Source organism: Octopus sinensis, linkage group LG22 (genome assembly GCF_006345805.1).
Source record: "Octopus sinensis linkage group LG22, ASM634580v1, whole genome shotgun sequence".
Taxonomy (NCBI): Eukaryota; Metazoa; Mollusca; class Cephalopoda; order Octopoda; family Octopodidae; genus Octopus; species Octopus sinensis.
In genome coordinates, this window is record NC_043018.1 from 8,664,060 (window position 1) to 8,686,269 (window position 22,210).

The window sequence follows — 22,210 nt, forward strand, 5'->3', positions numbered from 1 at the left end:
ACCCCCCCTCGCCGCCGCCAACTCCCCGATTCCTACTGATTTCTGTATTTAAAGATATCGATTCTGGTTCCTGTGTTTATTCTTTGGAGGAAAGAAAGGAAAGTAATGGAACTTCCTCCCCTTCCACACACACACACACACACTTTTTCTCTGTCTCTGTGTCTCTCTGTCTCTCTCTCTTTCTCTCTGTCTCTCTCTCTTTCTCTCTGTCTCTCTCTCTTTCTTCTTTCTCTCTCTCTCTCTCTCTTTCTCTCTCTCTCTCACTGTCTCTCTCTTTCTCTGTCTCTCTCTCCCTCTCTTTCTCTCTGTCTTTCTCCCCCTCTCTCTCTTTCTCTCTCTCTGTCTTTCTCTCTGTCTCTCTCTCTCTTTCTCTCTGTCTCTTTCTCTCTCTCTGTCTCTTTCTCTATTACTTCCTGCTGGTTGAGTAATAAGATAATAGAATATATAGATTGATTGATTGGGAGATAGGGTCTGGCTCTGTGTGGGGTGGGGTGGGGGGGCAGATGAATCCTCTGGCAGCAAAGAATCCCTTTGTGTGTGTGTGTTGGAATGATTACAGCTTCAATATCTTTGCCCAGGGGTTTGCTCTCCTCCTCCCCACCGCACTTCCAACTTTATCTCTGCTCTCTCTGTATGTGTGGTCATGGGTGAAACAACTTTTGTTAGATTTGCTGGAGCTGAGGTTTCCTCTCCCTCTCTCTCTCCTCTCTACACCTCTTCCTCTGTCTTTGTAAATCCCCTCCTCTCGTTTGCTCAATGTGTGTAGGAGATAGTCATGGTTGGAACGTCTCAGGTCCTAAAGTCTCTGGATGATGATCTCCTCCTTTTTCCCCTCTCTCCCATTTTAGCTTCACTGCCAACTCCACCTTTGTCCAGTGTGTGTATATAAATGTATGTGCCTGTAAGGGCCTCAGTATGTATGTGTGTGTATGCCTGTGTTGGTGTATGCCGGTATATGTATATGTATCTGTATGTATGTGTGTCTATGTATGTATGCCTGTCTGTGTATGAGTATGTGTATGTCAATTGTGTATGCCTATATGTGTTTGTGTGTGTCTATGTGTATGCCTATATGTCTGTGTATGGATATGTGTGTATGCCTGTATGTGTCAGTGTATGCTTGTATGTGTCAGTGTATGCTTGTATGTGTCAGTGTATGCTTGTATGTGTCAGTGTATGCCTGTATGTGTCAGTGTATGCCTGTATGTGTCAGTGTATGCCTGTATGTGTCAGTGTATGCCTGTATGTGTCAGTGTATGCCTGTATGTGTCAGTGTATGCCTGTATGTGTCAGTGTATGCCTGTATGTGTCAGTGTATGCCTGTATGTGTCAGTGTATGCTTGTATGTGTCAGTGTATGCCTGTATGTGTCAGTGTATGCCTGTATGTGTCAGTGTATGCCTGTATGTGTCAGTGTATGCTTGTATGTGTCAGTGTATGCCTCTATGTGTCAGTGTATGCCTGTATGTGTCAGTGTATGCTTGTATGTGTCAGTGTATGCCTCTATGTGTCAGTGTATGCCTGTATGTGTCAGTGTATGCCTGTATGTGTCAGTGTATGCCTGTATGTGTCAGTGTATGCCTCTGTGTCAGTGTATGCCTCTATGGGTCAGTGTATGCCTGTATGTGTCAGTGTATGCCTGTATGTGTCAGTGTATGCCTGTATGTGTCAGTGTATGCCTGTATGTGTCAGTGTATGCCTGTATGTGTCAGTGTATGCTTGTATGTGTCAGTGTATGCCTGTATGTGTCAGTGTATGCCTGTATGTGTCAGTGTATGCCTGTATGTGTCAGTGTATGCCTGTATGTGTCAGTGTATGCCTGTATGTGTCAGTGTATGCTTGTATGTGTCAGTGTATGCCTGTATGTGTCAGTGTATGCCTGTATGTGTCAGTGTATGCCTGTATGTGTCAGTGTATGCTTGTATGTGTCAGTGTATGCCTGTATGTGTCAGTGTATGCCTGTATGTGTCAGTGTATGCCTCTATGTGTCAGTGTATGCCTGTATGTGTCAGTGTATGCCTGTTTGTGTATGGATGTGTGTGTGTATGTGCCTGTTTGCGTATATGGGGGGATGAGTCAACCATAAGCCATTCATTTTTCTGTCCTGGGTTAATGTCAATTTATAAGAAGACCTCTATCACTAACCACAACCCTGTGGTAGGGGTGGTGGTGCTGTATCTACCCCCATTGATTGTGTCCCCCTTCTGACCTCTGGTTGACACTCAACAAGAAAACCCACAAACAAACAAACAAACAAACAAACCTCTATGTTGCTTGCTCTACAAGAAACAACAACTAAATCTCTTTCGGATCACACACACAGACTCATTCTTCATTTCCTTGAGTTCAAATCTTATTGAGGTCAACTTTGATTTTCCTCTTTCTGGGTCGATGAAATAAAGGACCAGTCGGATACTGGGGTCGTGGGTGAGGTGGGGGTGGGGGCCTCAGTCACCCACCCCATCAACCCCTGCCATCCTCTTCAAACTGCTGTCCTTGGACCTAAATTAACCCTTTAGTATTTAGATTTCTCTGTCAAATGTAATCCGCTTATTTATTCACATTGATTCATTTTAGTCCTGCATTAACTTTTAGCTTTGATATTTCAACAACATACTCTTTTACTTGTTTCAGTCATTTGACTGTGGCCATGCTGGAGCACCGCCTTTGGTCGAGCAAATCGACCCCAGGACTTATTCTTTATAAGCCTAGTACTTATTCTATCAGTCTATTTTTTGCCGAACCGCTAAGTTACGGGGACGTAAACACACCAGCATCGGTTGTCAAGCGATGTTGCGGGGACAAACACAGACACACAAACATACACGCACACACATACATATATATATATATATATACATATATATGACGGGCTTCTTTCAGTTTCCGTCTACCAAATCCACTCACAAGGTTTTGGTCGGCCCGAGGCTATAGTAGAAGACACTTGCCCAAGGTGCCATGCAGTGGGACTGAACCCAGAACCATGTGGTTGGTAAGCAAGCTACTTACCACACAGCCACTCCAAGTACAAGAGGCCTGATCTTGCCAGTTTGAAGATGAAAACAGGTAGATTATTTTGGCTGGTTTAAATGCTAAAGGGTTCATCATCATCATCGTTTAACATCTGCTTTCCATGCTGGCATGGGTTGGACCAGATGGCTGCACCACGCTCCAGTCTTGATCTGGCAGTCTTTCTACAACTGGATGCCCTTCCTAACGCCAACCACTCTGAGAATGTAGTGGGTGTTTTTACCTGCCACCGGCTCGGGGGCCAGTCAGGTGGTACTGGCAACGACAACGACCTCGATTGAATTTTTTTACACATGCCAACAGCACAGGTGCCAGTAAGGCAATGCTGGTAACGATCCCGCTCGAATGGTGCCTCCTACATGCCACCGGCACGGAAGCCAGTTAGCCGTTGTGGCAACGATCATGCTTAGATGGTGCTCTTAGCACCCTACTAGCACGGGGCACGAGTGCCAGTAAGGCGAAGCTGGTAACGATCTCACTCGAATGGTGCCTTTTATGTGCCACTGGCACGGAAGCCGGTTAGCTGCTCTGGCGACTATCACGCTCGGACGGTGCTCATGCCCGTCATTTTTGGGTGGTAGACGGTGGCATACTGGCTGAATCATTAGCACACCAGACAAAATAAATGCTTAGCAACTTGTACATTCATCTTTACAATCTGAGGTTTTGAGTTCAAATGCTGCTGAGGTCAACTTTACCTTTCGTCCTTTTGGTGATTAATGATGTAAGTACCAGTTGAGCACTGGAGAGCCTCCTCTTCCAAAATTCCAGGTCTTGTGCCTATAATGGAAACGGTTATCAAGGATGGTGGATTGGCAAAATTATTATTTTAGTGGTGATATTATTGTTTGTGTTGTATTGTTTGCCTGTTTTATTTTGTGTCCCCCTCCCAGCATCAAAGAGTCTTTGTGCCTCTTGCCGCCATGTGTGAAGTGCTATTACAGGGTGTGAAATGATATGCCGCAACTAGGAATATAACACTTGACAATATGAAAAAGATGACTGTCCAATTCCTCTTTTAGACTTTGCTTTTTTTTCTCTCACTTATGTACAACTAACATAAAAGCAAAGTAGCTTGTGAGAAAATCTCTACCAAATAGCCATGTTGAAGTGGCAATTAACATTACTTCTTTCTTTCTCTCTTCTCTCTCCACATTTTGTGTGTGTGTGTGTGTATATATATATGTATATATTTATGTACTCATAGGATATTGGAATATTGCATATATACCATTATGCCAAAAAAATGGATTTACAACTTCTATACCCATACATATCTTGCATCTATTTTCTTTCCTCCACCTCACTCTCTATTTTGTATCACATCTAAACCAACTATGACTTAATTATCCTCTCACACTGTCTCTGATGAAGGGATATAATTAATAAATATCCTAGAAACAGCTGTAAGTCCTTCTATCTATAAATGCTCTAATATTTATACAGCCTGGAATTTTTATCTTATTACACAAAAAATTCTTATATATATATAAATAAGAGAATTTGAGTTCGAATTGCATGTGTCTCGAATGAGCTGGAGAATTTCTATTTTGGATATATTTGGGGTTCTTAATTGTGCTCATGACTTAGTGTTTGCTGCTTCCATGGGTATGAGTAAGTATTTCATTTATTTCTTTGCCGCATTTATCACTGACGAAGGGAAGGTTCTTATGAGCTAACCCTGAAATCCGTCCGATATGGTAATAATGGAATTTTTTAGAAATTTCTGTCGACTTTTTTCGAGTAACATGCTTATTGTGATAAATTATATGGTTATGGACAATGTGTCTAGTTTCGGCATATTTGGCATTAAAATTATTTTCGTTTGCCCTTATTTATAAGTTGTTTTATATATATATATATATATATATATATTATTTAATAAACTCAATATATATTTGTAAGAGCTATTAGTTTCATGTGATGAAAACGGCTCAGAGAGCATGGACACAGCCTGAGGATTTCATGAAGGCACCAGATGTTAAAAAAATGCTGTCTACATGCCCATACTAGTGGCATGTAAAAAGCATGCAGTACACTCTGTTAAGTGGTTGGCATTAGGATGGTATCCTAATGCCAACGAAATCATACCACTCGCAGCTGGCCAGCTCCATGTGAAGCCATCCAACCTATTGCAGCATGGAAAGCAGATGTTAAACAAGGATGGTAATGATACTCTTAGCAGCTCATAAAAGAGTGTCTGTGTGGTAAGTAGCTCACTCTCCAACCACATGGTTCCGGGTTCAGTCCCACTGCGTGGCACCTTGGGCAAGTGTCTTCTACTATAGCCTTGGGCCGACCAAAGCCTTGTGAGTGGATTTGGTAGACGGAAACTGAAAGAAGCCCGTCGTATATATATATATATATGCGTGTGTGTGTTTGTGCGTCTGTGTTTGTCCCCCCAACATCGCTTGACAACTGATGCTGGTGTGTTTATGTCCCCGTAACTTAATGGTTCGGCAAAAGAGACTGATAGAATAAGTCCTGGGGTTGATTTGCTCGACTAAAGGCAGTGCTCTAGCATGGCCACAGTCAAATGACTGAAATAAGTAAAAGCATAATATTTATCTCTCACCGGATGATGTACTTTTCTTGTTCACTTCACCATCACAAAGTTGTACACTATATATATATATATATAAAAAGTGTAAAGACCCCCATCGGTCATGAATGACCATGGGATTGCACCTAGAAAGTTACCCTCCTAGACACAAGTCCGGGCAAGGTTGTTTATGGAAGACCAGCAGTCGCCCATGCATACCAGCCTCCCCTCTCCACGCCACCAGTGTTATCCAAGGGAAAGACAGAGGTCATATATATATGGCAAATACGAAAGTGGCTAGGATACAGAATCAACAGACATCAGCCGATAAACATTCTGGTATGTCCATTTATTCCAGTGTATTAGATGAATACATACACATGTATTAGTGGTACAGATTATCAAATAGAAAGAATTGGTAATTGCAAAAACAAGGGTGTGGAAGCATACAATCCTATAGGAACAGGTGATTGATTGAGCAAATGAGCAAAAGAGTAAAGGAACAGGTTGTCAGTAAAACCGAGTGGGTGTGTGGGTGCTAGTTCCTTAACGGCCGTTTCTGCCAAGAGGCAACGAAATCTTCCAGGTTATCTCCATCTCTTCAGTGTTATGTAGGGATAGGCTTGGATGATGAATGTGCCTCTGGAGAAGCCTGGAGGCACATTCATTATCCAAGCCTTACCTGCTCATCCCTACATAACACTGAAGAGATGGAGATAACCTGGAAGATTTTGTTGCCTCTTGGCAGAAACGGCCGTAAGGAACTAGCACCCACACACCCACTCAGTTTTACTGACAACCTGTTCCTTTACTCTTTTACTCATTTGCTCAATTAATCACCTGTTCCTCTCGGATTGCATGCTTCCACACCCTTGTTTTTGCAATTACATTGATGGGATTAAAAAGCTTGTAAATAGATGGAAGGAAGTCATAGATAATCAGGTAAAGTACATTGATGATCAAATTTCAATTAAATATAACATTTGATCACTTGTTTTCTTTATTAAAAATTTGGACAGAACTTATGGGATGACCTTATATGTATGTATGTGTGTGTGTGTATGTATGTATGTATGTGTGTGTATGTATGTATGTATGTATGCATTCATTCATTCAGTCATTTGACTGCAGCCATACTGGAACACCGCCTTTAGTCGAGCAAATCGCTCCCAGGACTTATTCTTTGTAAGCCCAGTACTTATTCTATCAGTCTCTTTTTGCCGAACAGCATCGGTTGTCAAGCAATGCTAAGGGGACAAACACAGACACACAAACACACACGCATACATATATATATGTATGTATGTAGGTAGGTAGGTACGTACATACTAGCAGAGACACCTGTCGTTGCTCGGAATTAAAAAGGCATAGTTTGTATATATTATATTACAGTTATGTTGGAGCAGGTGATATGGGAAAGTGCAGTATTGACAACAAAACATTTGTGGAGTAAATGATGGGTTAATTCGACTAAGCAACATGCTATGTGTCCGTTTGGAGTATTTCAGGCCCTAACCTGTCAACGAAAATTGGAGGTGGGGTTATGGGATTTTTGAACGCACCGCAAAACTGTCAGTGGATATACTCTCTTTTGCAGCAGTCGGCGCTGTGTCCAACACGACCCATCACCTGAAATGTTGACACCTCCTTCAGGTTTGTTGTCCTTCATCACTCATAATGTAAATTTGGAGGAACTGTGGTTGTTCATTTGCGAGTAGCAGGGAACCAATGAGGTGATAGACTTGTTCTTGAACTTTGACGTCGTCGTAAATTCTTGTTTGTCTATCTTCTTAGATGCACCAAACGATGTCATTTGCAGAGTTGTATTGTCTGATATTGTTCAGAAAATCCTTTGACTGGATGGAAGTGCCTTCTAGAAGATCCGTAAGAGGTTGAGAAGGAGCTGCTAGTTTTGGAAAGCATAAGGAATATATATCAATGATGCCTCTTGTTTGCAAAGTAAGATTTTTAAGCACACAGCCATACCTGCCCCTTGGTTTAACCATCTCTATTATCTTTTTCTTAACACATGATCGGCAGATTGAACACTAAATTGGAAAGGTCATATTTGGAATGACCTTAGTTTTATAATCTAATGATTGTGTGGAAAACCTGAATGCTATTGCACCCAATTCCTGCATTCATTCCCTGTCCCTTGAACTAATGAAGCTCCTACATGGTGACTTGACCTGCTAGAAACAACAGCTAAATCTCCATATCATCTTAATAAAATAGATAGATTTATTTGATAATGTAGTCCTGAAAAGACGGGACAGTTGTGGCATTAATGCCTTCAATGGTAGATCATGGTTGACTCAGATTGACGTGGGACTGAGCAACGATAACATCGTATAACGCTTGTTTAACAGGGAAGCTTATTTACAGCAATAGTGTAATATCAAGAACACACACACACACACACACGCACACACATGCGCACACACACACACACACATACAATAGCTTTCAGTTTAGGTGCAGGTTATGCAGTGTGGTTGAAAAGTTTGCTTACCAACCATGTGGTTTCAGGTTCAATCCTATAGCATGGCACCTTGGGCAAATGTCTTTTATTATAGCCTGAGCCCATTAGAACCTCATGAGTGGATTTTAGTAGAAGGAAACTGAAAGAAGCCTATTATATATATATATATGTGTGTGTGTGTGTGGATCCTTGTCTTGACACTGGGTGATTGTTGTAAACCAATGTTTTCCAAAGTAGGCGGTGGAAAGTTCCAAGGGGCTGTTGAAGAAAAGTGGGGTGGTGATGGGGTTGCGATTCATGTAATAATTGGGGTGATAATGGGGTGGAGATTCATGTAAAAGCAACAAAATTATGGGTTCGTTGGGTTAAGTTTTATTTGTGAAATACAGTTGCTTTGGATTTGCTTCAGAAAGAGGTTTATGTTTGTGATGGTCAGTTGGGGTGGGGTACTGGGAATGTGGCCTGGTATCATGGTGGGGGCGTCTCTCGTTTTCAATATGATACCAGTGCCGGTGGCACGTAAAAGAACCATCTGAACGTGGTCGTTGCCAGCGCCACCCTGACTGGCCTTCGTGCCGGTGACATGTAAAAAGCACCAACCGATCGTGGCTGTTGCCAGCCTCACCTGGCACCTGTGCCGGTGGCACGTAAAAATCACACCTGCTACACTCACGGAGTGGTTGGTGCAAGGAAGGGCATCCAGCTGTAGAAACACTGCCAGATCAGACTGGGTCTGGTGCAGCCTCCTGGCTTCCCAGACCCCGGTCGAACCATCCAACCCATGCCAGCACGGAAAACGGACGCTAAACGATGATGATGATGAGAAAACATGCCTGGCCGAGGGGAAATATTGCCTCAGTTGGAAACAGGTGAGGGTTGGCAACAGGAAGGGCATCCAGCCGTAGAAAATCTGCATCAATAAACTCTGACCCATACAAGCATGGAAAAGTGTATGTTAAAATGATGATGATGCTGCTGTTGATGAAGTGTTTGTAAGCTACAAACAGCTAAGTTTGACTGATTGCACGACAAAGTTGTGGTTGTCTGTGCATGTGTATGTATGGCCATGCGGGGATGTTAGCAGCAGCTTGTGATAGGCCATATGTTTATTTATTTATAATTTTAAGTATACTCCAGTTATTCAATAATTTTCACATTATAGAATTAGGTCAAAGCAATCTACTTTAGCTGGTAATTAGCTAAAAACTGTTTGGTTTTTTTTTTGATCATCTAATGAATGTGTATGTGTGTGTGTGTGTGTATATAGAGTGTATGTATGTATCCATGTATATAAAGATAGGATTGGTTTATAATCTAAATTATTTGGTTGATATTCAGAGAAATTGGAAGGGTTTTGGATTTTGTCTTTGGAATAGAGATGTAGAGTGGGAAGAGAGAATGGAAAGATGAGGGGGAAAAAAAAAAAGTCCAGGGGAAATAGACCCCCACCCTTGCCTGTATCATCATCGTCATCATGTTAATGTTCACTTCCCCAAGTCCATATTAATTTGGACAGAATTTGTTAAGGTGGATTTTCTATGGCTGGATGCTTTTCCAGTTGCCAACCTTCTCTTGTTTCCGATTGAAGTAGTATCTCTCCATGATCAGAAATGTCTTCACAAAATATGAGAAGCGGTAACTCTCGGTATTAACCCTTTAGTGTTTAGATTACTGCATGAAAAGGAATAATATTTACCTGTTTACATTACTTTGAATTAATCATGCATTATCTTGTAGCTTTAAGTTTTTGATGAAGACTGTGAAGACCTGACAAATGAAGTGAATTCATGGCTCGCAGGACGGCCTGCTGTGCTAACCTTGGATCGTAGGGTGACCCGCTGTGCTTGAGGAGACCTATTGAGTCAAGTACATCAACATCAAAATAAAAATCAAATGGAAATTGTAGTTGTGATACCCGTGCTGGTGGCATGTAAAAAGCACCATCTGAATGTGGCCGATATCAGCATCACCTTGACTGGTGTCCGTGCCAGTGGCATGTAAAAAGCACCAACAGATTGTGGCCATTTACCAGCCTCCTCTGGCCCCTGTGCTGGTGGCACGTAAAAAGCACCCACTACACTCATGGAGTGGTTGGCGTTAGGAAGGGCATCCAGATGTAGAAAAACTGCCAGATCAGGCTGGAGCCTGGCGCAGCCTCCTGGCTTCCCAGACCCTGGTCGAACTGTCCAACCCATGCTAGCATGGAAAACGGACATTAAACGATGATGGTGATGACTTTATTTTTTAAAACAACATTGTAGAATAGGTGTGAGAGGCTGGGTCTAGCCAATTTGAACACAAAACAATATTTGGATGGATATGGCTAATGTAAATGTTAAAGTGTTAAGACCTTTATTCTCTCTCTCCCTCTCCCCTCCCTCCCCCCCTCTCTTCTCATCTTTTCTGAAACATTAGACTTGACATCTTCCTCACAACACAAGTATTTTCTGTTATCTAAACTATTTGTTTTAACTATTTTTACCAACAGAGAACATTACTAATTTTATTGGATTCTACTGTTTTACTAAATACCATTTCCATACCCAGACTGTCTCCCTGCAGTGCCTTAAAGGTGATCATTTAGCCAAGTGCCTGTGCCAAGGGACCAATTGTTCAATGAGAGCTGATCTGGGGCCACACTGTAACAATTACAACAGGACTTCACTTTTTCCCCAGCCCTCAACCGTCCAGTCATATCACATCCGCATCGACATAAGTAATCTTTGGCTTATCCAGTCACATTCTTTGCTCATACACAATTCATCTTTCATGCAAATTCGTTAAAAAAAAAGAAGAAAAAGTACTGGGGTTGATTCATTCGACTGAAAACTCTCGAAGGTGGTGCCCCAGCATGGCCACAGTATAATGACTGAAGCAAGTAAAAGATAAAATTTTCTGAAAACCCATTTTATTCCTGCTTTCTGAGACGCAAAGCGTAACTAACTGGGATTAAGGGCAGGGACCCACAATGCGTACAAGATGTCTTGGCACAGCTGTTTCGGTGCTGCTTATTCGGCACCACAGATTTCATGCTGACTTATTTGACATCAGACATTCTAATGTTTTTGTTCTCCTTCTCCCCTCCTCTTCTCCCCCCCCCCTGTGTGAACATGTTTCTATTTATGTATCTGGGAAGAGGGGAAAGTGTTATTATGTCAAGTGTGTTTACGTAATACATTATGATATCATCTCACTATCTCTTTGTATATATTTCTGCGCATATAGGTGCAGGAGTGGCTGTGTGGTATGTAGCTTGCTTACGAACCTCATGGTTCCGGGTTCTGTCCCACTGCGTGTCACACTGCGTGACAAGTGTCTTCTACTATAGCCTCGGGCCGACCAAAGCCTCGTGAGTGGATTTGGTAGACGGAAACTGAAAGAAGCCCGTCGTATATATGTATATATATGTATGTGTGTGTATATATGTTTGTGTGTCTGTGTTTTTTCCCCCAACATCGCTTGACAGCCGATGCTGGTGTGTTTATGTCCCCGTAACTTAGTGGTTCAGTAAAAAGAGACCGATAGAATAAGTACTAGGCTTACACAGAATAAGTCCTGGGGTCGATTTGCTCAACTAAAGGCGGTGCTCCAGCATGGCCACAGTCAAATGACTGAAACAAGTAAAAGAGAGTATGTGCTTGTGTGTGTGATTTTTGCCTCCAGAGTCATAAAGTACGGTCACCAAACACACACTGAACGTCTAGTCAGCCGTGAAAATTGTCTCATTTTCACCTGCAGTATAACCATGACAGGTATGATATAAACTTACATGTTCAAGCCTCTCACACCTACCTTACAATGTCATTCTGAAATGACAAGATTGTGTATGATTAATTCAAAAGCAATGTGAATAAATAAACATTACCTTTGACAGTAATTTGAATACTAAAGGGTTCGCCCGGTTGCTCTATGGTCCTACCCTCTGTAAATGAATGACCTAATTTTACTGCCACTCCCCCCTCCACATTCCTCTCTCCCCCCCTCTCTGATTCGAATAAATTTATGAAATGGAAATCTGGATTTCTTTTCATTGCTGTCTTTTTCCCTTTTTTTGTATGAGAAGCACACCTACATTATTGTTTATCTCTGTATCATCGTCATTTAGTTGACACCTGTCACTCTTTCTGTACGCTCACACACACACATTACATGATACACCTGTCACTACATATTTAATTGGATTCAAACAATTTTGTTTTACACCTACACACACACACACACACACACACACACACACACACAGTTTTTATATTACATATCTGTTTCTTTACTACCCACAAGGGGCTAAACATAGAAGGGACAAACAAGGACAGACACACGGATTAAGCCGATTACATCGACCCCAGTGCGTAACTGGTACTTAATTTATCGACCCCGAAAGGATGAAAGGCAAAGTCGACCTCAGCGGAATTTGAACTCAGAATGTAACGGCAGACGAAATACCTATTTCTTTACTACCCACAAGGGGCTAAACATAGAGAGGACAAACAAGGACAGACAAAGGGATTAAGTCGATTATATTGACCCCAGTGCGTGACTGGTACTTATTTAATTGACCCCGAAAGGATGAAAGGTAAAGTCGACCTCGGCGGAATTTGAACTCAGAACGTAACGACAGACGAAGTACGGCTATGCATTTCGCCCAGCATGCTAACGTTTCTGCCAGCTCGCCGCACACACTCTACCACATGTGTATAGGTATAGGCATGTGGTTCCAGGTTCAGTTCCACTCTGTGGCACCTTGGGCAACTTCCTTCTAGTATAGCCCCTGACTCACCAGAATCACATGAACAGATTTGGTAGAGGGAAAGGGGCCAATTACATAGGCATGGCTGTGTGGTAGGATGCTTGCTTCTCAACCACATGGTTTTGGGTTCAGTTCCACTGCACGGCACCTTGGGCAAGAGTCTTCTACTATAGCCTTGAACCAACCAAAGCCTTATGAGTGGAGTTGGTAGATGAAAACTGAAAGAAGCCTGTTGTATATGTGTGTATGTGTGTGCCTTTCTCCCCTCCTCCACTTGACAAATAGTGTTGGTGTGTTTATCCCCATAACTTAGCGATTTGGCAAAAGACACTGATAGAATAAGTACTAGGTTTTAAAAAAACAATTAGCCCTGGGGTCGATTTGTTTGACTAAAACCCTTCAAGGCCGTGCTCCAGCATGGCCATGATCAAATGATAAACAAGCAAAAGAATTTAACCTGTGGCCTCTACCTGGGATGTAGCCAATCCACTTATGCATACCTTTCCTTCTTGGGCCACAAAACCCTACTTGTGAAGACCTGTTGAGGCAAGTGAAAATCAAAATCAAAATCAATCAACATCAATGGAAATTGTAGCTGTGATACCAGTGCTGGTAGCACGTAAGAGAACCATCCGAACGTGGCTGTTGCCAGCCTCGCCTGGCCTCCGTGCTGGTGGCACGTAAAAAGCATCATCTGATCGTGGCTGTTTGCCAGCCTCGTCTGGCACGTAAAAAACACCCACTACACTCACGGAGTGGTTGGCGTTAGGAAGGGCATCCAGCCGTAGAAACATTGCCAGATCAAACTGGGCCTGGTGCAGCCTTCTGGCTTCCCAGACCCCAGTTGAACCATCCAACCCATGCTAGCATGGAAAGCGGACGCTAAACGAAGATGATGATGATGCTGATGATATTAGCATTTTGAGATGTAGATCTGGCTAACCATGGCTAACCACAGGGAACATACAGAATTTTTTATGATCAACAATTAAACAGTTCTTCACTTGATCAGTAAATCCTGGGTTTGCTTCACGGGATTTTGTACAGTGCACAGAGAATGTAATTAAGGCATCATAAAGGAAAATGATGATTTATACATATTCAGAATTTGTTTATTGCAATATTCTCATTAAATTCCAATAATTTAATGAGAATAATACTATAATAGATATATTTTGAAGATGTATAATTTTCCATTCTTCTCTATAATATATATATATATATATAATAACAAAGGGTGAAATTAATTAATTTATGAAGTAATCAGTAATTTCACCAAGTAGAATTCGGCATGAAAAGGACCATTTCATGGTAAGCTTAAGTAATACTTTATAATTAGGGTTCAGCTACGATTTGCTTCACCACATACCAAGGAATAGCTAAGATTTTTTGACTGCTATTTCTAAACTTCGGTATGTGGTGAAGCAAATCGTTACTGAACCCTAATTATAAAGTATATATATATATATATATATATATATATATATACACACACATACATACATACACATACACAAGAAGTACTGAAAAGTTCTGGGCTTTAAGGGTATTGCCAAAGACCTGGATGAAGGCCCAACCTTACAAGTTCTTTTTCAGGGCTTAGAAAAACTGAAGGATCTCTGCAGTAAGTGTGTGAATCTGAGAAGGGAATATGTTGAATAAAATCATAATTAACCAGTCCTCCTGTATTTCCTCCCCCCCCCCCCCTTGTATATGTTGGCATTGAATCAGTGATACTAAACAGATGGTACCAAAACAGCTGTGCAAAAATGTCTTGTACTCAGACAGGAAAGTTTGTCTATTTTGGTGAGCAATACACTTGTAATGCTGCAGTACCTGTGTACCTTTCATGTAGGATGCAGATGCAGTTTGATTGTTGTTGTTGTTCTTATTGTGCAGCCCCCACTTTTGCCAGGTGTGGCATCATGAGCACTCTTACTCCCTTTACTCTTTTACTTGTTTCAGTCATTTGACTGCGGCCTTGCTGGAGCACCGCCTTTAGTCGAGCAAATCGACCCCGAGACTTATTCTTTGTAAGCCCAGTACTTATTCTATCAGTCTCTTTTGCCAAACCGCTAAGTTACGGGGACATACACACACCAGCATTGGTTGTCAAGCAATGCTACGGGGACAAACACAAACACACACACATATATATATACATATATACGACGGGCTTCTTTCAGTTTCCGTCTGCCAAATTCACTCACAAGGCTTTGGTCGGCCCGAGGCTATAGTAGAAGACACTTGCCCAAGGTGCCACGCAGTGGGACTGAACCCGGAACCATGTGGTTGGTAAGCAATCTACTTACCACACAGCCACCCCTGCGCCTGCACATTTCTTTTTCTATAGCCCTGTGTCACCTGAAGCTTTGAAAGCTCCAGTCTTGTTATATTGTGTCACATTCTAATTCCATCTGAAAATATCGTGAAGAGCACACACACGTCTGTGGAATACTCAGCCACATATAACATGCCCAGCATGCTAACAATTCTGCCAGCTCGCTGCCTTTAATAATAATAGTCCTTTCTACTAAAGGCATAATGCCTGAAATTTTGTGGAAGGGGAATAGTCAATTTCATCAACTCCTTGAAAGGATGAAAGGCAAAGTTGACCTCGGCAGAATTTGAACTCAGAAAGCATCTCAGAGTGTAAGCATCTTGAGAGAAAAGTTGGGCATAAGAGGCATCAGATGTGGTGTACAAGAGAGACAATTGCACTGATATGGTTATGTGATGTGTATGCGAGCTGGCAGAAATGTTAGCATGCCGGGCGAAATGCGGAGCAATATTTCGTCTGTTGTTACGTTCTGAGTTCAAATTCCGCCGAGGTCGATTTTTGCCTTTCATCCTTTCGGGGTTGATAAATAAAGTACCAGTTTCCAACTGGGGTCGATGTAATCAACTTAATTTCTTTGTCTGTCCTTGTTTGTCCCCTCTATGTTTAGCCCCTTGTGGGCAGTAAAGAAATACATGTGATGTGTATGGATGAGGTCAGCTGTGTAAAGAAGTACTGATCTCCAACTGTGGAAGGAACCTGTGGTTGAGGTAGACCCAGGAAGACATGGGACGAGGTGGTGAAGCATGATCTTCAAACTTTGGTCTCAGAGAGACCTTCGGTGATATGCTGTGCTTGAGAAGACCCACCAAGCCAAGTGAAATCGTAGTTGCGGCTGATGCTGGTGTCACGTAACTGGCACCTGTGCTGGTGGCACGTATAAAGCCCCTTTCAAGCATTGTGCTTCACAGAAGCTAAGTAGCTGAGCTCCTTTCAAGTGTTGGGCCTGAAGGAGACAATGACCAAGACCTTTGGCACTAAGTTGTGCTTGAGAAGACGTATCAAACCAAGTAAAATTGCAATCATGGCAGATACTGATGTCATGCAAATGGCATGTAAAAACACCCATTATACTCTCGGAGTGGTTGGCATTAGGAAGGGCATCCAGCCATAGAAACCATGCTAAATCTGACTGGAGCCTGGTGCAGCTTTGCAGCTTGCCAGCCGTGGTCAAACTGTCCAACCCATGCCAACATGGACAACGGATATTAAATGATGATGATGATGAACATAATGATGGGCGAAATACCTATTTCTTTACTACCCACAAGGGGCTAAACATAGATGGGACAAACAAGGTCAGGCAAATGGATTAAGTCAATTACATCGACCCCAGGGCGTAACTGGTACTTAATTGTCGACCCCGAAAGGATGAAAGGCAAAGTTGACCTCAGTGGAATTTGAACTCAGAGCATAATGGCAGACGAAAAACGGCTACGCATTTCGCCCGGTGTGCCAACGTTTCTGCCAGCTTGCCACCTTTGATGGGCAAAATACCATTTAGCATTTTGCCTGGCGTAGTAACAATTCTGCCAGCTCGCTGCCTTAATAACAAATAATAATAATTATAATAATTAATTCTCTTTATTGGCCACAAGGGCTGACAAACATGATTAGAAAACATAAAGGGACAAAAACAGGACGAAAGGTTACAAAAGGTTTTGTCTGTTTTTCGAAAGAAAAAAGTCCGTGTAAACAAGCTTTACAACAACGAAAGAATTCAACAATTTACAAAACTCCCAATAGAGGAGACGCTTCGAAAATAGGAAAAGGTATCACGTGGAAAAACCCATAAATATTAATAATAATAATGAACTTACTGTTTACAGTTCTTAGGTGCATTATAGTTTATCGGTAAAGAGTAAAAAAGGGAACAGAAAGACAGGAATGAAAGCCGAAAGTAAATGTGTCATTCATGGGATAAAACACAAAGAGAGAGAAATGAACAGTGAAAGGACCACAAAAGGGAAAGGATACATAATTTCTGGGAAGCATGGAATTCTTGAAAGATGCTGTGTCCCGACAGGATTAACAGCTGATGCAGGGGAAGGGTTAATAAAATAACGATGTTGGTATAATTAAACGAGACTCCACTGTCTTCATATAGTTTTGATATCAGAGATTATTGTGTGTGTGTGTGTGTGTGTGTGTTAATCCAATCGAGCTGGTGGTGGTGGAAAGTAGAGTAGATGCAATACTGGGTCAGTAAATATGTTGTGTTGTTCACTTCCGCCCTCTCTCTCTCTGTTTGTTGTTGTGAAGACGGGGTGGGGAGAGGCTAACACCCTCCCTCCTCCTACCATCTCTGAAGACTTCTTTCACTGTCTTATTGTGGAAGTTATATTTATCGAACACATTACAAATGATGGAGAATACGTGTGTTTGTGCGCGTGTGTACGTGAATGGAGGAGATTAGGATGTGTGTGAATGCGAAAGCGGTGAGAAGAAAATGCATGCGCATCTATATGTGTAGATGTATATAGACGTATTATATGTATAAACACGTGTTTACATTTTCGAGAAAGAGATTAGGAGTGAAAGGGAGAGAGAAAGAGAGAGAGAGAAGGAGAGAGAGGGAGATTCAGTGAAAGATCATTTGTGGGTGAGTGTCTGAAAGTAGTTGGTGATGGTGGTGATGGTGATGGCAGCATGCATTTGGTGTGTGAGATTGAGAGAAAGAGATATCATCAGAGAGAGAGAGAGAGAGAGAGGGTGGTGGTGGTGGTGGTGGCAGGTGGGTAGGATGGAGTTGAACCAGCATCGAGCTATGATTAGATCACCAAAAAGAAGCAATGTGTTTTGTGAAAAAAAATCAATAGATTTCCACAATTATCAATGTTGCTTCTTTATTTATCTTTTTATTTACATTATATTGAACAGTTTTTCAATTCTCTAAACTCTGGTACACATGGAGGATAATATTAATAGAAATATTAATGGTGGTGGTGGTGATAGTAGTAGTAGTGGTTGTAGTAGTAGTAGTAGTAGTAGTAGTAGGTGGTGGTGGTTGTAGTAGTAGTAGTAATAGTGGTGATGGTGAGCAATAAGATGGAATTGGTTAGAGGAAAGGGGGGGTCTATGATTAAATCTGTTCCCAGTAGATAACTGGTGTTTGTTCCTTCTTGTTATTGCCCTGTCAGGGTGTGGAGTGGGGCTGTGGTAGGGGTGAGATAAAAAAAAAAACAACAGCAAGGTCAGTAGGTAATGGTTGGAATTGAACTCGGTTCATAAAGGGATTTAAGTAAAACCTTGCAATCTATTTTGCCCTCTTCTGCTGCTGTCCCCTAACCAGGGCCTTCAGTTCTGATGATGATGATGATGGATCATAGAAATAAACAAGATATTTGATTCTTGTATGCTAGGGAGAAACAGAAATAATTGCAACATAGGGAAGAATATGAAGAGTAGGAGAAAATAAAAAGAAGGAGAAGACCCTTGCCCCACCACCGAAAAAACCAAAAAAAAACCAAAAAGAAAACGTGATAATCAGACACTTTTACATTACTGCAGCTTTCTTCTATCACAATCCACTAGTCACTTCAGGCCACGGTGGGGAGCTCGGAATAGAAGCCTTGCAGAAACATACACAACTCTCTTTCTTTACCTCTGTTTCTGTACCTCTCTCTCTCTCTGTTGCTGTGTCACTCTGTCTATTTGTCTCTCTGTCTCTCACTCCCCAGTCACTCACACACTCTCACTGATACACATACTGCTGTCATCTAGTGTGCTAAAAATAACAGCTATATCCAGCTATTAGAATTATAAATCTAAAGATAAATTTTTATTAATTCATCATCATCGTCATTTGACATCCACTTTCTTTGTTAGCATGGGGTGGACAGTTTGATGGTTTGGCAGGATCCATCAAACTGCAAAGCCATCTCGAGTTCCAGTGTCAGCATTGGCAGGATTTTGATGGCTGGATGTCCTTCCTAATGCCAACCACTCTACAGAGTGCACTGGGTGCTCTTGTTTCATGCCACTGGCACTAGTGGAGCTGCTAAGTAACTTGCAAGACAAAAAAGTGAAAGAGTGAAAAGGAAAAAATTTTGACTAAATAGGGGATTAGTGTTTAAGAGGAAGAGGAGAGGTTGTTTTTTTTGCCAGGATTTGAGAGGCTAAAGCATGACGGAGGGACACGTCCAGTTGTCTTAGTATTGACGTGATGCAAGGATACCCCTCATTCTAATTCATCATCATCATCATCATCGTTTAACATCCACTTTCCATGCTAGCATGGGTTGGACGATTTGACTGAGGACTGTCGAACCAGATGGCTGCTCCAGTCTGGTCTGGCAGAGTTTCTACAACTGGATGCCCTTCCTAATGCCAACCACTCCATGAGTGTAGTGGGTGCTTTTTACATGCCACCGACACAGGTGCCTGACGAGGCTGGCAACGCTCACGATCAGATGGTGCTTTTACGTGCCACCGGCACGGAGGCCTAAATAAGGTAATTTTGATTTAGATCCACCTGCTATTTTTAACATGCCGATCAACATCAGTGGAAGTTGCAGCTGTGGTTAAGCGAACCATCCGATCATGGCCGTTGCCGGCGCCGCCCTGTCTGGTCTCCGTGCCGGTGGCACGTAAAAGCACCATCCGCTCGCGTCCGTTGCCAGCCTCGCCTGGCCCCCGTGCCGGTGGCACGTAAAAGCACCATCCATTCGTGTCCATTGCCAGCCTCGCCTGGCCCCTGTGCCGGTGGCACGTAAAAGCACCATCTGTTCGTGGCCGTTGGCCAGCTCCGTCTGGCACCTGTGCGGGTGGCACGTAAAAGCACCCACTACACTCACGGAGTGGTTGGCGTTAGGAAGGGCATCCAGCCGTAGAAACACTGCCAGATCTGACTGGGCCTGATGCAGCCTTCCAGCTTCACAGACCCCAGTTGAACCGTCCAACCCATGCTAGCATGGAAAACGGACGCTAAATGATGATGATGATGATGATGATGGGTGATACAGTGTGTGTGTGTGTGTTGCTGTTGTTTTACTGTTCTTTCTATGGGTTGAGGTGAGAAGTTAGATTGTTACAAGACGTAGAAAAAAATAGGTGGGTGGTATAAAAATAACCTTCTTGGATGTAGCCTACATCAAGCATGTCCGGTGTAGAGTTTCTATGGGTCGCTTTGCTCACATGTTGCCAGGGTATGACCATATGTTTTTGTGATTTTCCATGTTCCAAACCTTCTCAGTTTTAAATTGTGAAACAAATGAGACAGTGCATTGAATGATGTGCACTAAATGCACACATGCAGCATTCAGTTGCAGAAGTTGAAAGCTGTGTTATAATACAAGTGCAAAGTTACCAGATCTACAACAACTAAACGGTGGTCATAATTTTAAATTTTATCATATTAAATCTTTATTATTAACCCTTTAGGGTTTAAACCGGCCAAACCTGGCCAAAATATTCTACCTGTTTTATGTTCAAACAACTGGTCATATTTGGCCTCTTGCACCAACCCTACAATGTCATTCTGATACTTATGTTACCTCATCAAATTTTCAAAGCTCCAAGATAATGCATGGTTAATTCAAAAGAGTGACTGTATGGTAAGTAGCTTGTTTACCAACCACATGGTTCCGGGTTCAGTCCCACTGCGTAGCACCTTGGGCAAGTGTCTTCTACTATAGCCTCGGGCCGACCAAAGCCTTGTGAGTGGATTTGGTAGACGGAAACTGAAAGAAGCCTGTCGTATATATGTATATATATATATATATGTGTGTGTGTGTGTGTGTGTATATGTTTGTGTGTCTGTGTTTGTCCCTCCAACATCATTATATAACCAATGGTGGTGTGTTTATGTCACTGTAACTTAGTGGTTCGGCAGTCCTGGGGTTGATTTGCTCAACTAAGGGCGGTGCTCCAGCATGGCCTCAGTCAAATGAGTGAAACAAGTAAGAGAGTAAAAGAGCAATGGGAATAAATTTGACAGAATAATGTGAATGCTAAAGGGTTAAGCAAAAATCTTTTAAAAACCTTTTATTTGCTCATCAATAATCCTAATTTTATTAATTAAATGATGATGATGATAAATTATTATTGTTTTTATGATTAAAAAAAATTTTGAGTTCCCAATTTTTAAACCTCTACCTACGACATCCATGGGTAGCACTTGTGTTTGAAAAGGGCTGCATGCGGTCTGTGGGCTTCTTGTTTGACATGCCTAGCCTACGTCATGTGCAAAGATACTTTAGTGTGGGGGCACTATTGACATAGTAAACTTCCTCCACTACTTGCATGCACATATATTCTTTTCGGATTTTTTCCTTTTGATAGCCAGATTTCAACACAATTCCCATGCAACTAAACACTTTTAAACTTCGTATACTGGTAGAATGTGTTTATAAAACATCATTTTTTCTTGGCTTTATTGAGAAAATTCTATAGTTTGTAAGATATTTCGTCTGAAAATCTGAGCATTTTGGCAATTTTAACCAATCGATTACCTCCATTTAGGTAAACAACATTTGCTGCGTCTAAAACTGAGACAACATCCTGTAACTAACCCTAACCCTAATTTTTTTTTTCTTGATTGTTAAATTAATTTAATTGTTGCACGTGTAAAAAAAAGCAATGGAAAGTGATTTAAACAATTAACAATCAAAATAATTCTATAATTTTATACACACGCATTCCCTCTTTTCTACTCTAGGCACAAGGACCAAAATTTTTGGGGAGGGGGCTGGTTGATTAGATCAACCTCAGTACTCAACTGGTACTTTATTTATTGACCCCGAAAGGATGAAAGGCAAAGTCGATCTTGGCGGAATTTGAACTCAGAACGTAAAGACAGACGGAATACTGCTAAGCATTTTGCCTGGCGTGAAAAGAAATTATCTTTATTCTCTTCCTCCAAGTGAAGCGGTCGTTTTTGTCATAGACATGAATATTTAAATCAAGTTAAAGTTATTTTATATTTACATTTTGAATATGTATTCTAAATATAATCAGATTTGACTTGTAAAATCAAAGCCTCTAGTTTGATAGGAGACATACCAGAGGTTTCTTTGGTGCAATCGATATGTCTGTCAGGATTACAGAAAATGCATGATTTGTGTCCCACACA

The 22,210-nt window shown here is 41.8% G+C and overlaps 1 protein-coding gene across 5 annotated transcripts in view; it reads left to right on the top strand.

Annotated features, from left to right (window-relative positions):
• The window catches only part of LOC115223207 (ubiquitin carboxyl-terminal hydrolase 45), a 99,472-nt gene that overhangs the window by 23,513 nt on the left and 53,749 nt on the right, over window positions 1-22,210 (top strand). Inside the window, exon 2 of one of the 5 annotated variants that reach the window (XM_036512317.1) lies at window positions 7,366-7,530. The exons of the other annotated variants lie outside the window; for them this stretch is intronic. The gene's annotated coding sequence lies outside the window, so the exon portion shown is untranslated. The remainder of the gene's footprint in view (window positions 1-7,365; window positions 7,531-22,210) is intronic. 5 annotated transcript variants of the gene reach the window in all.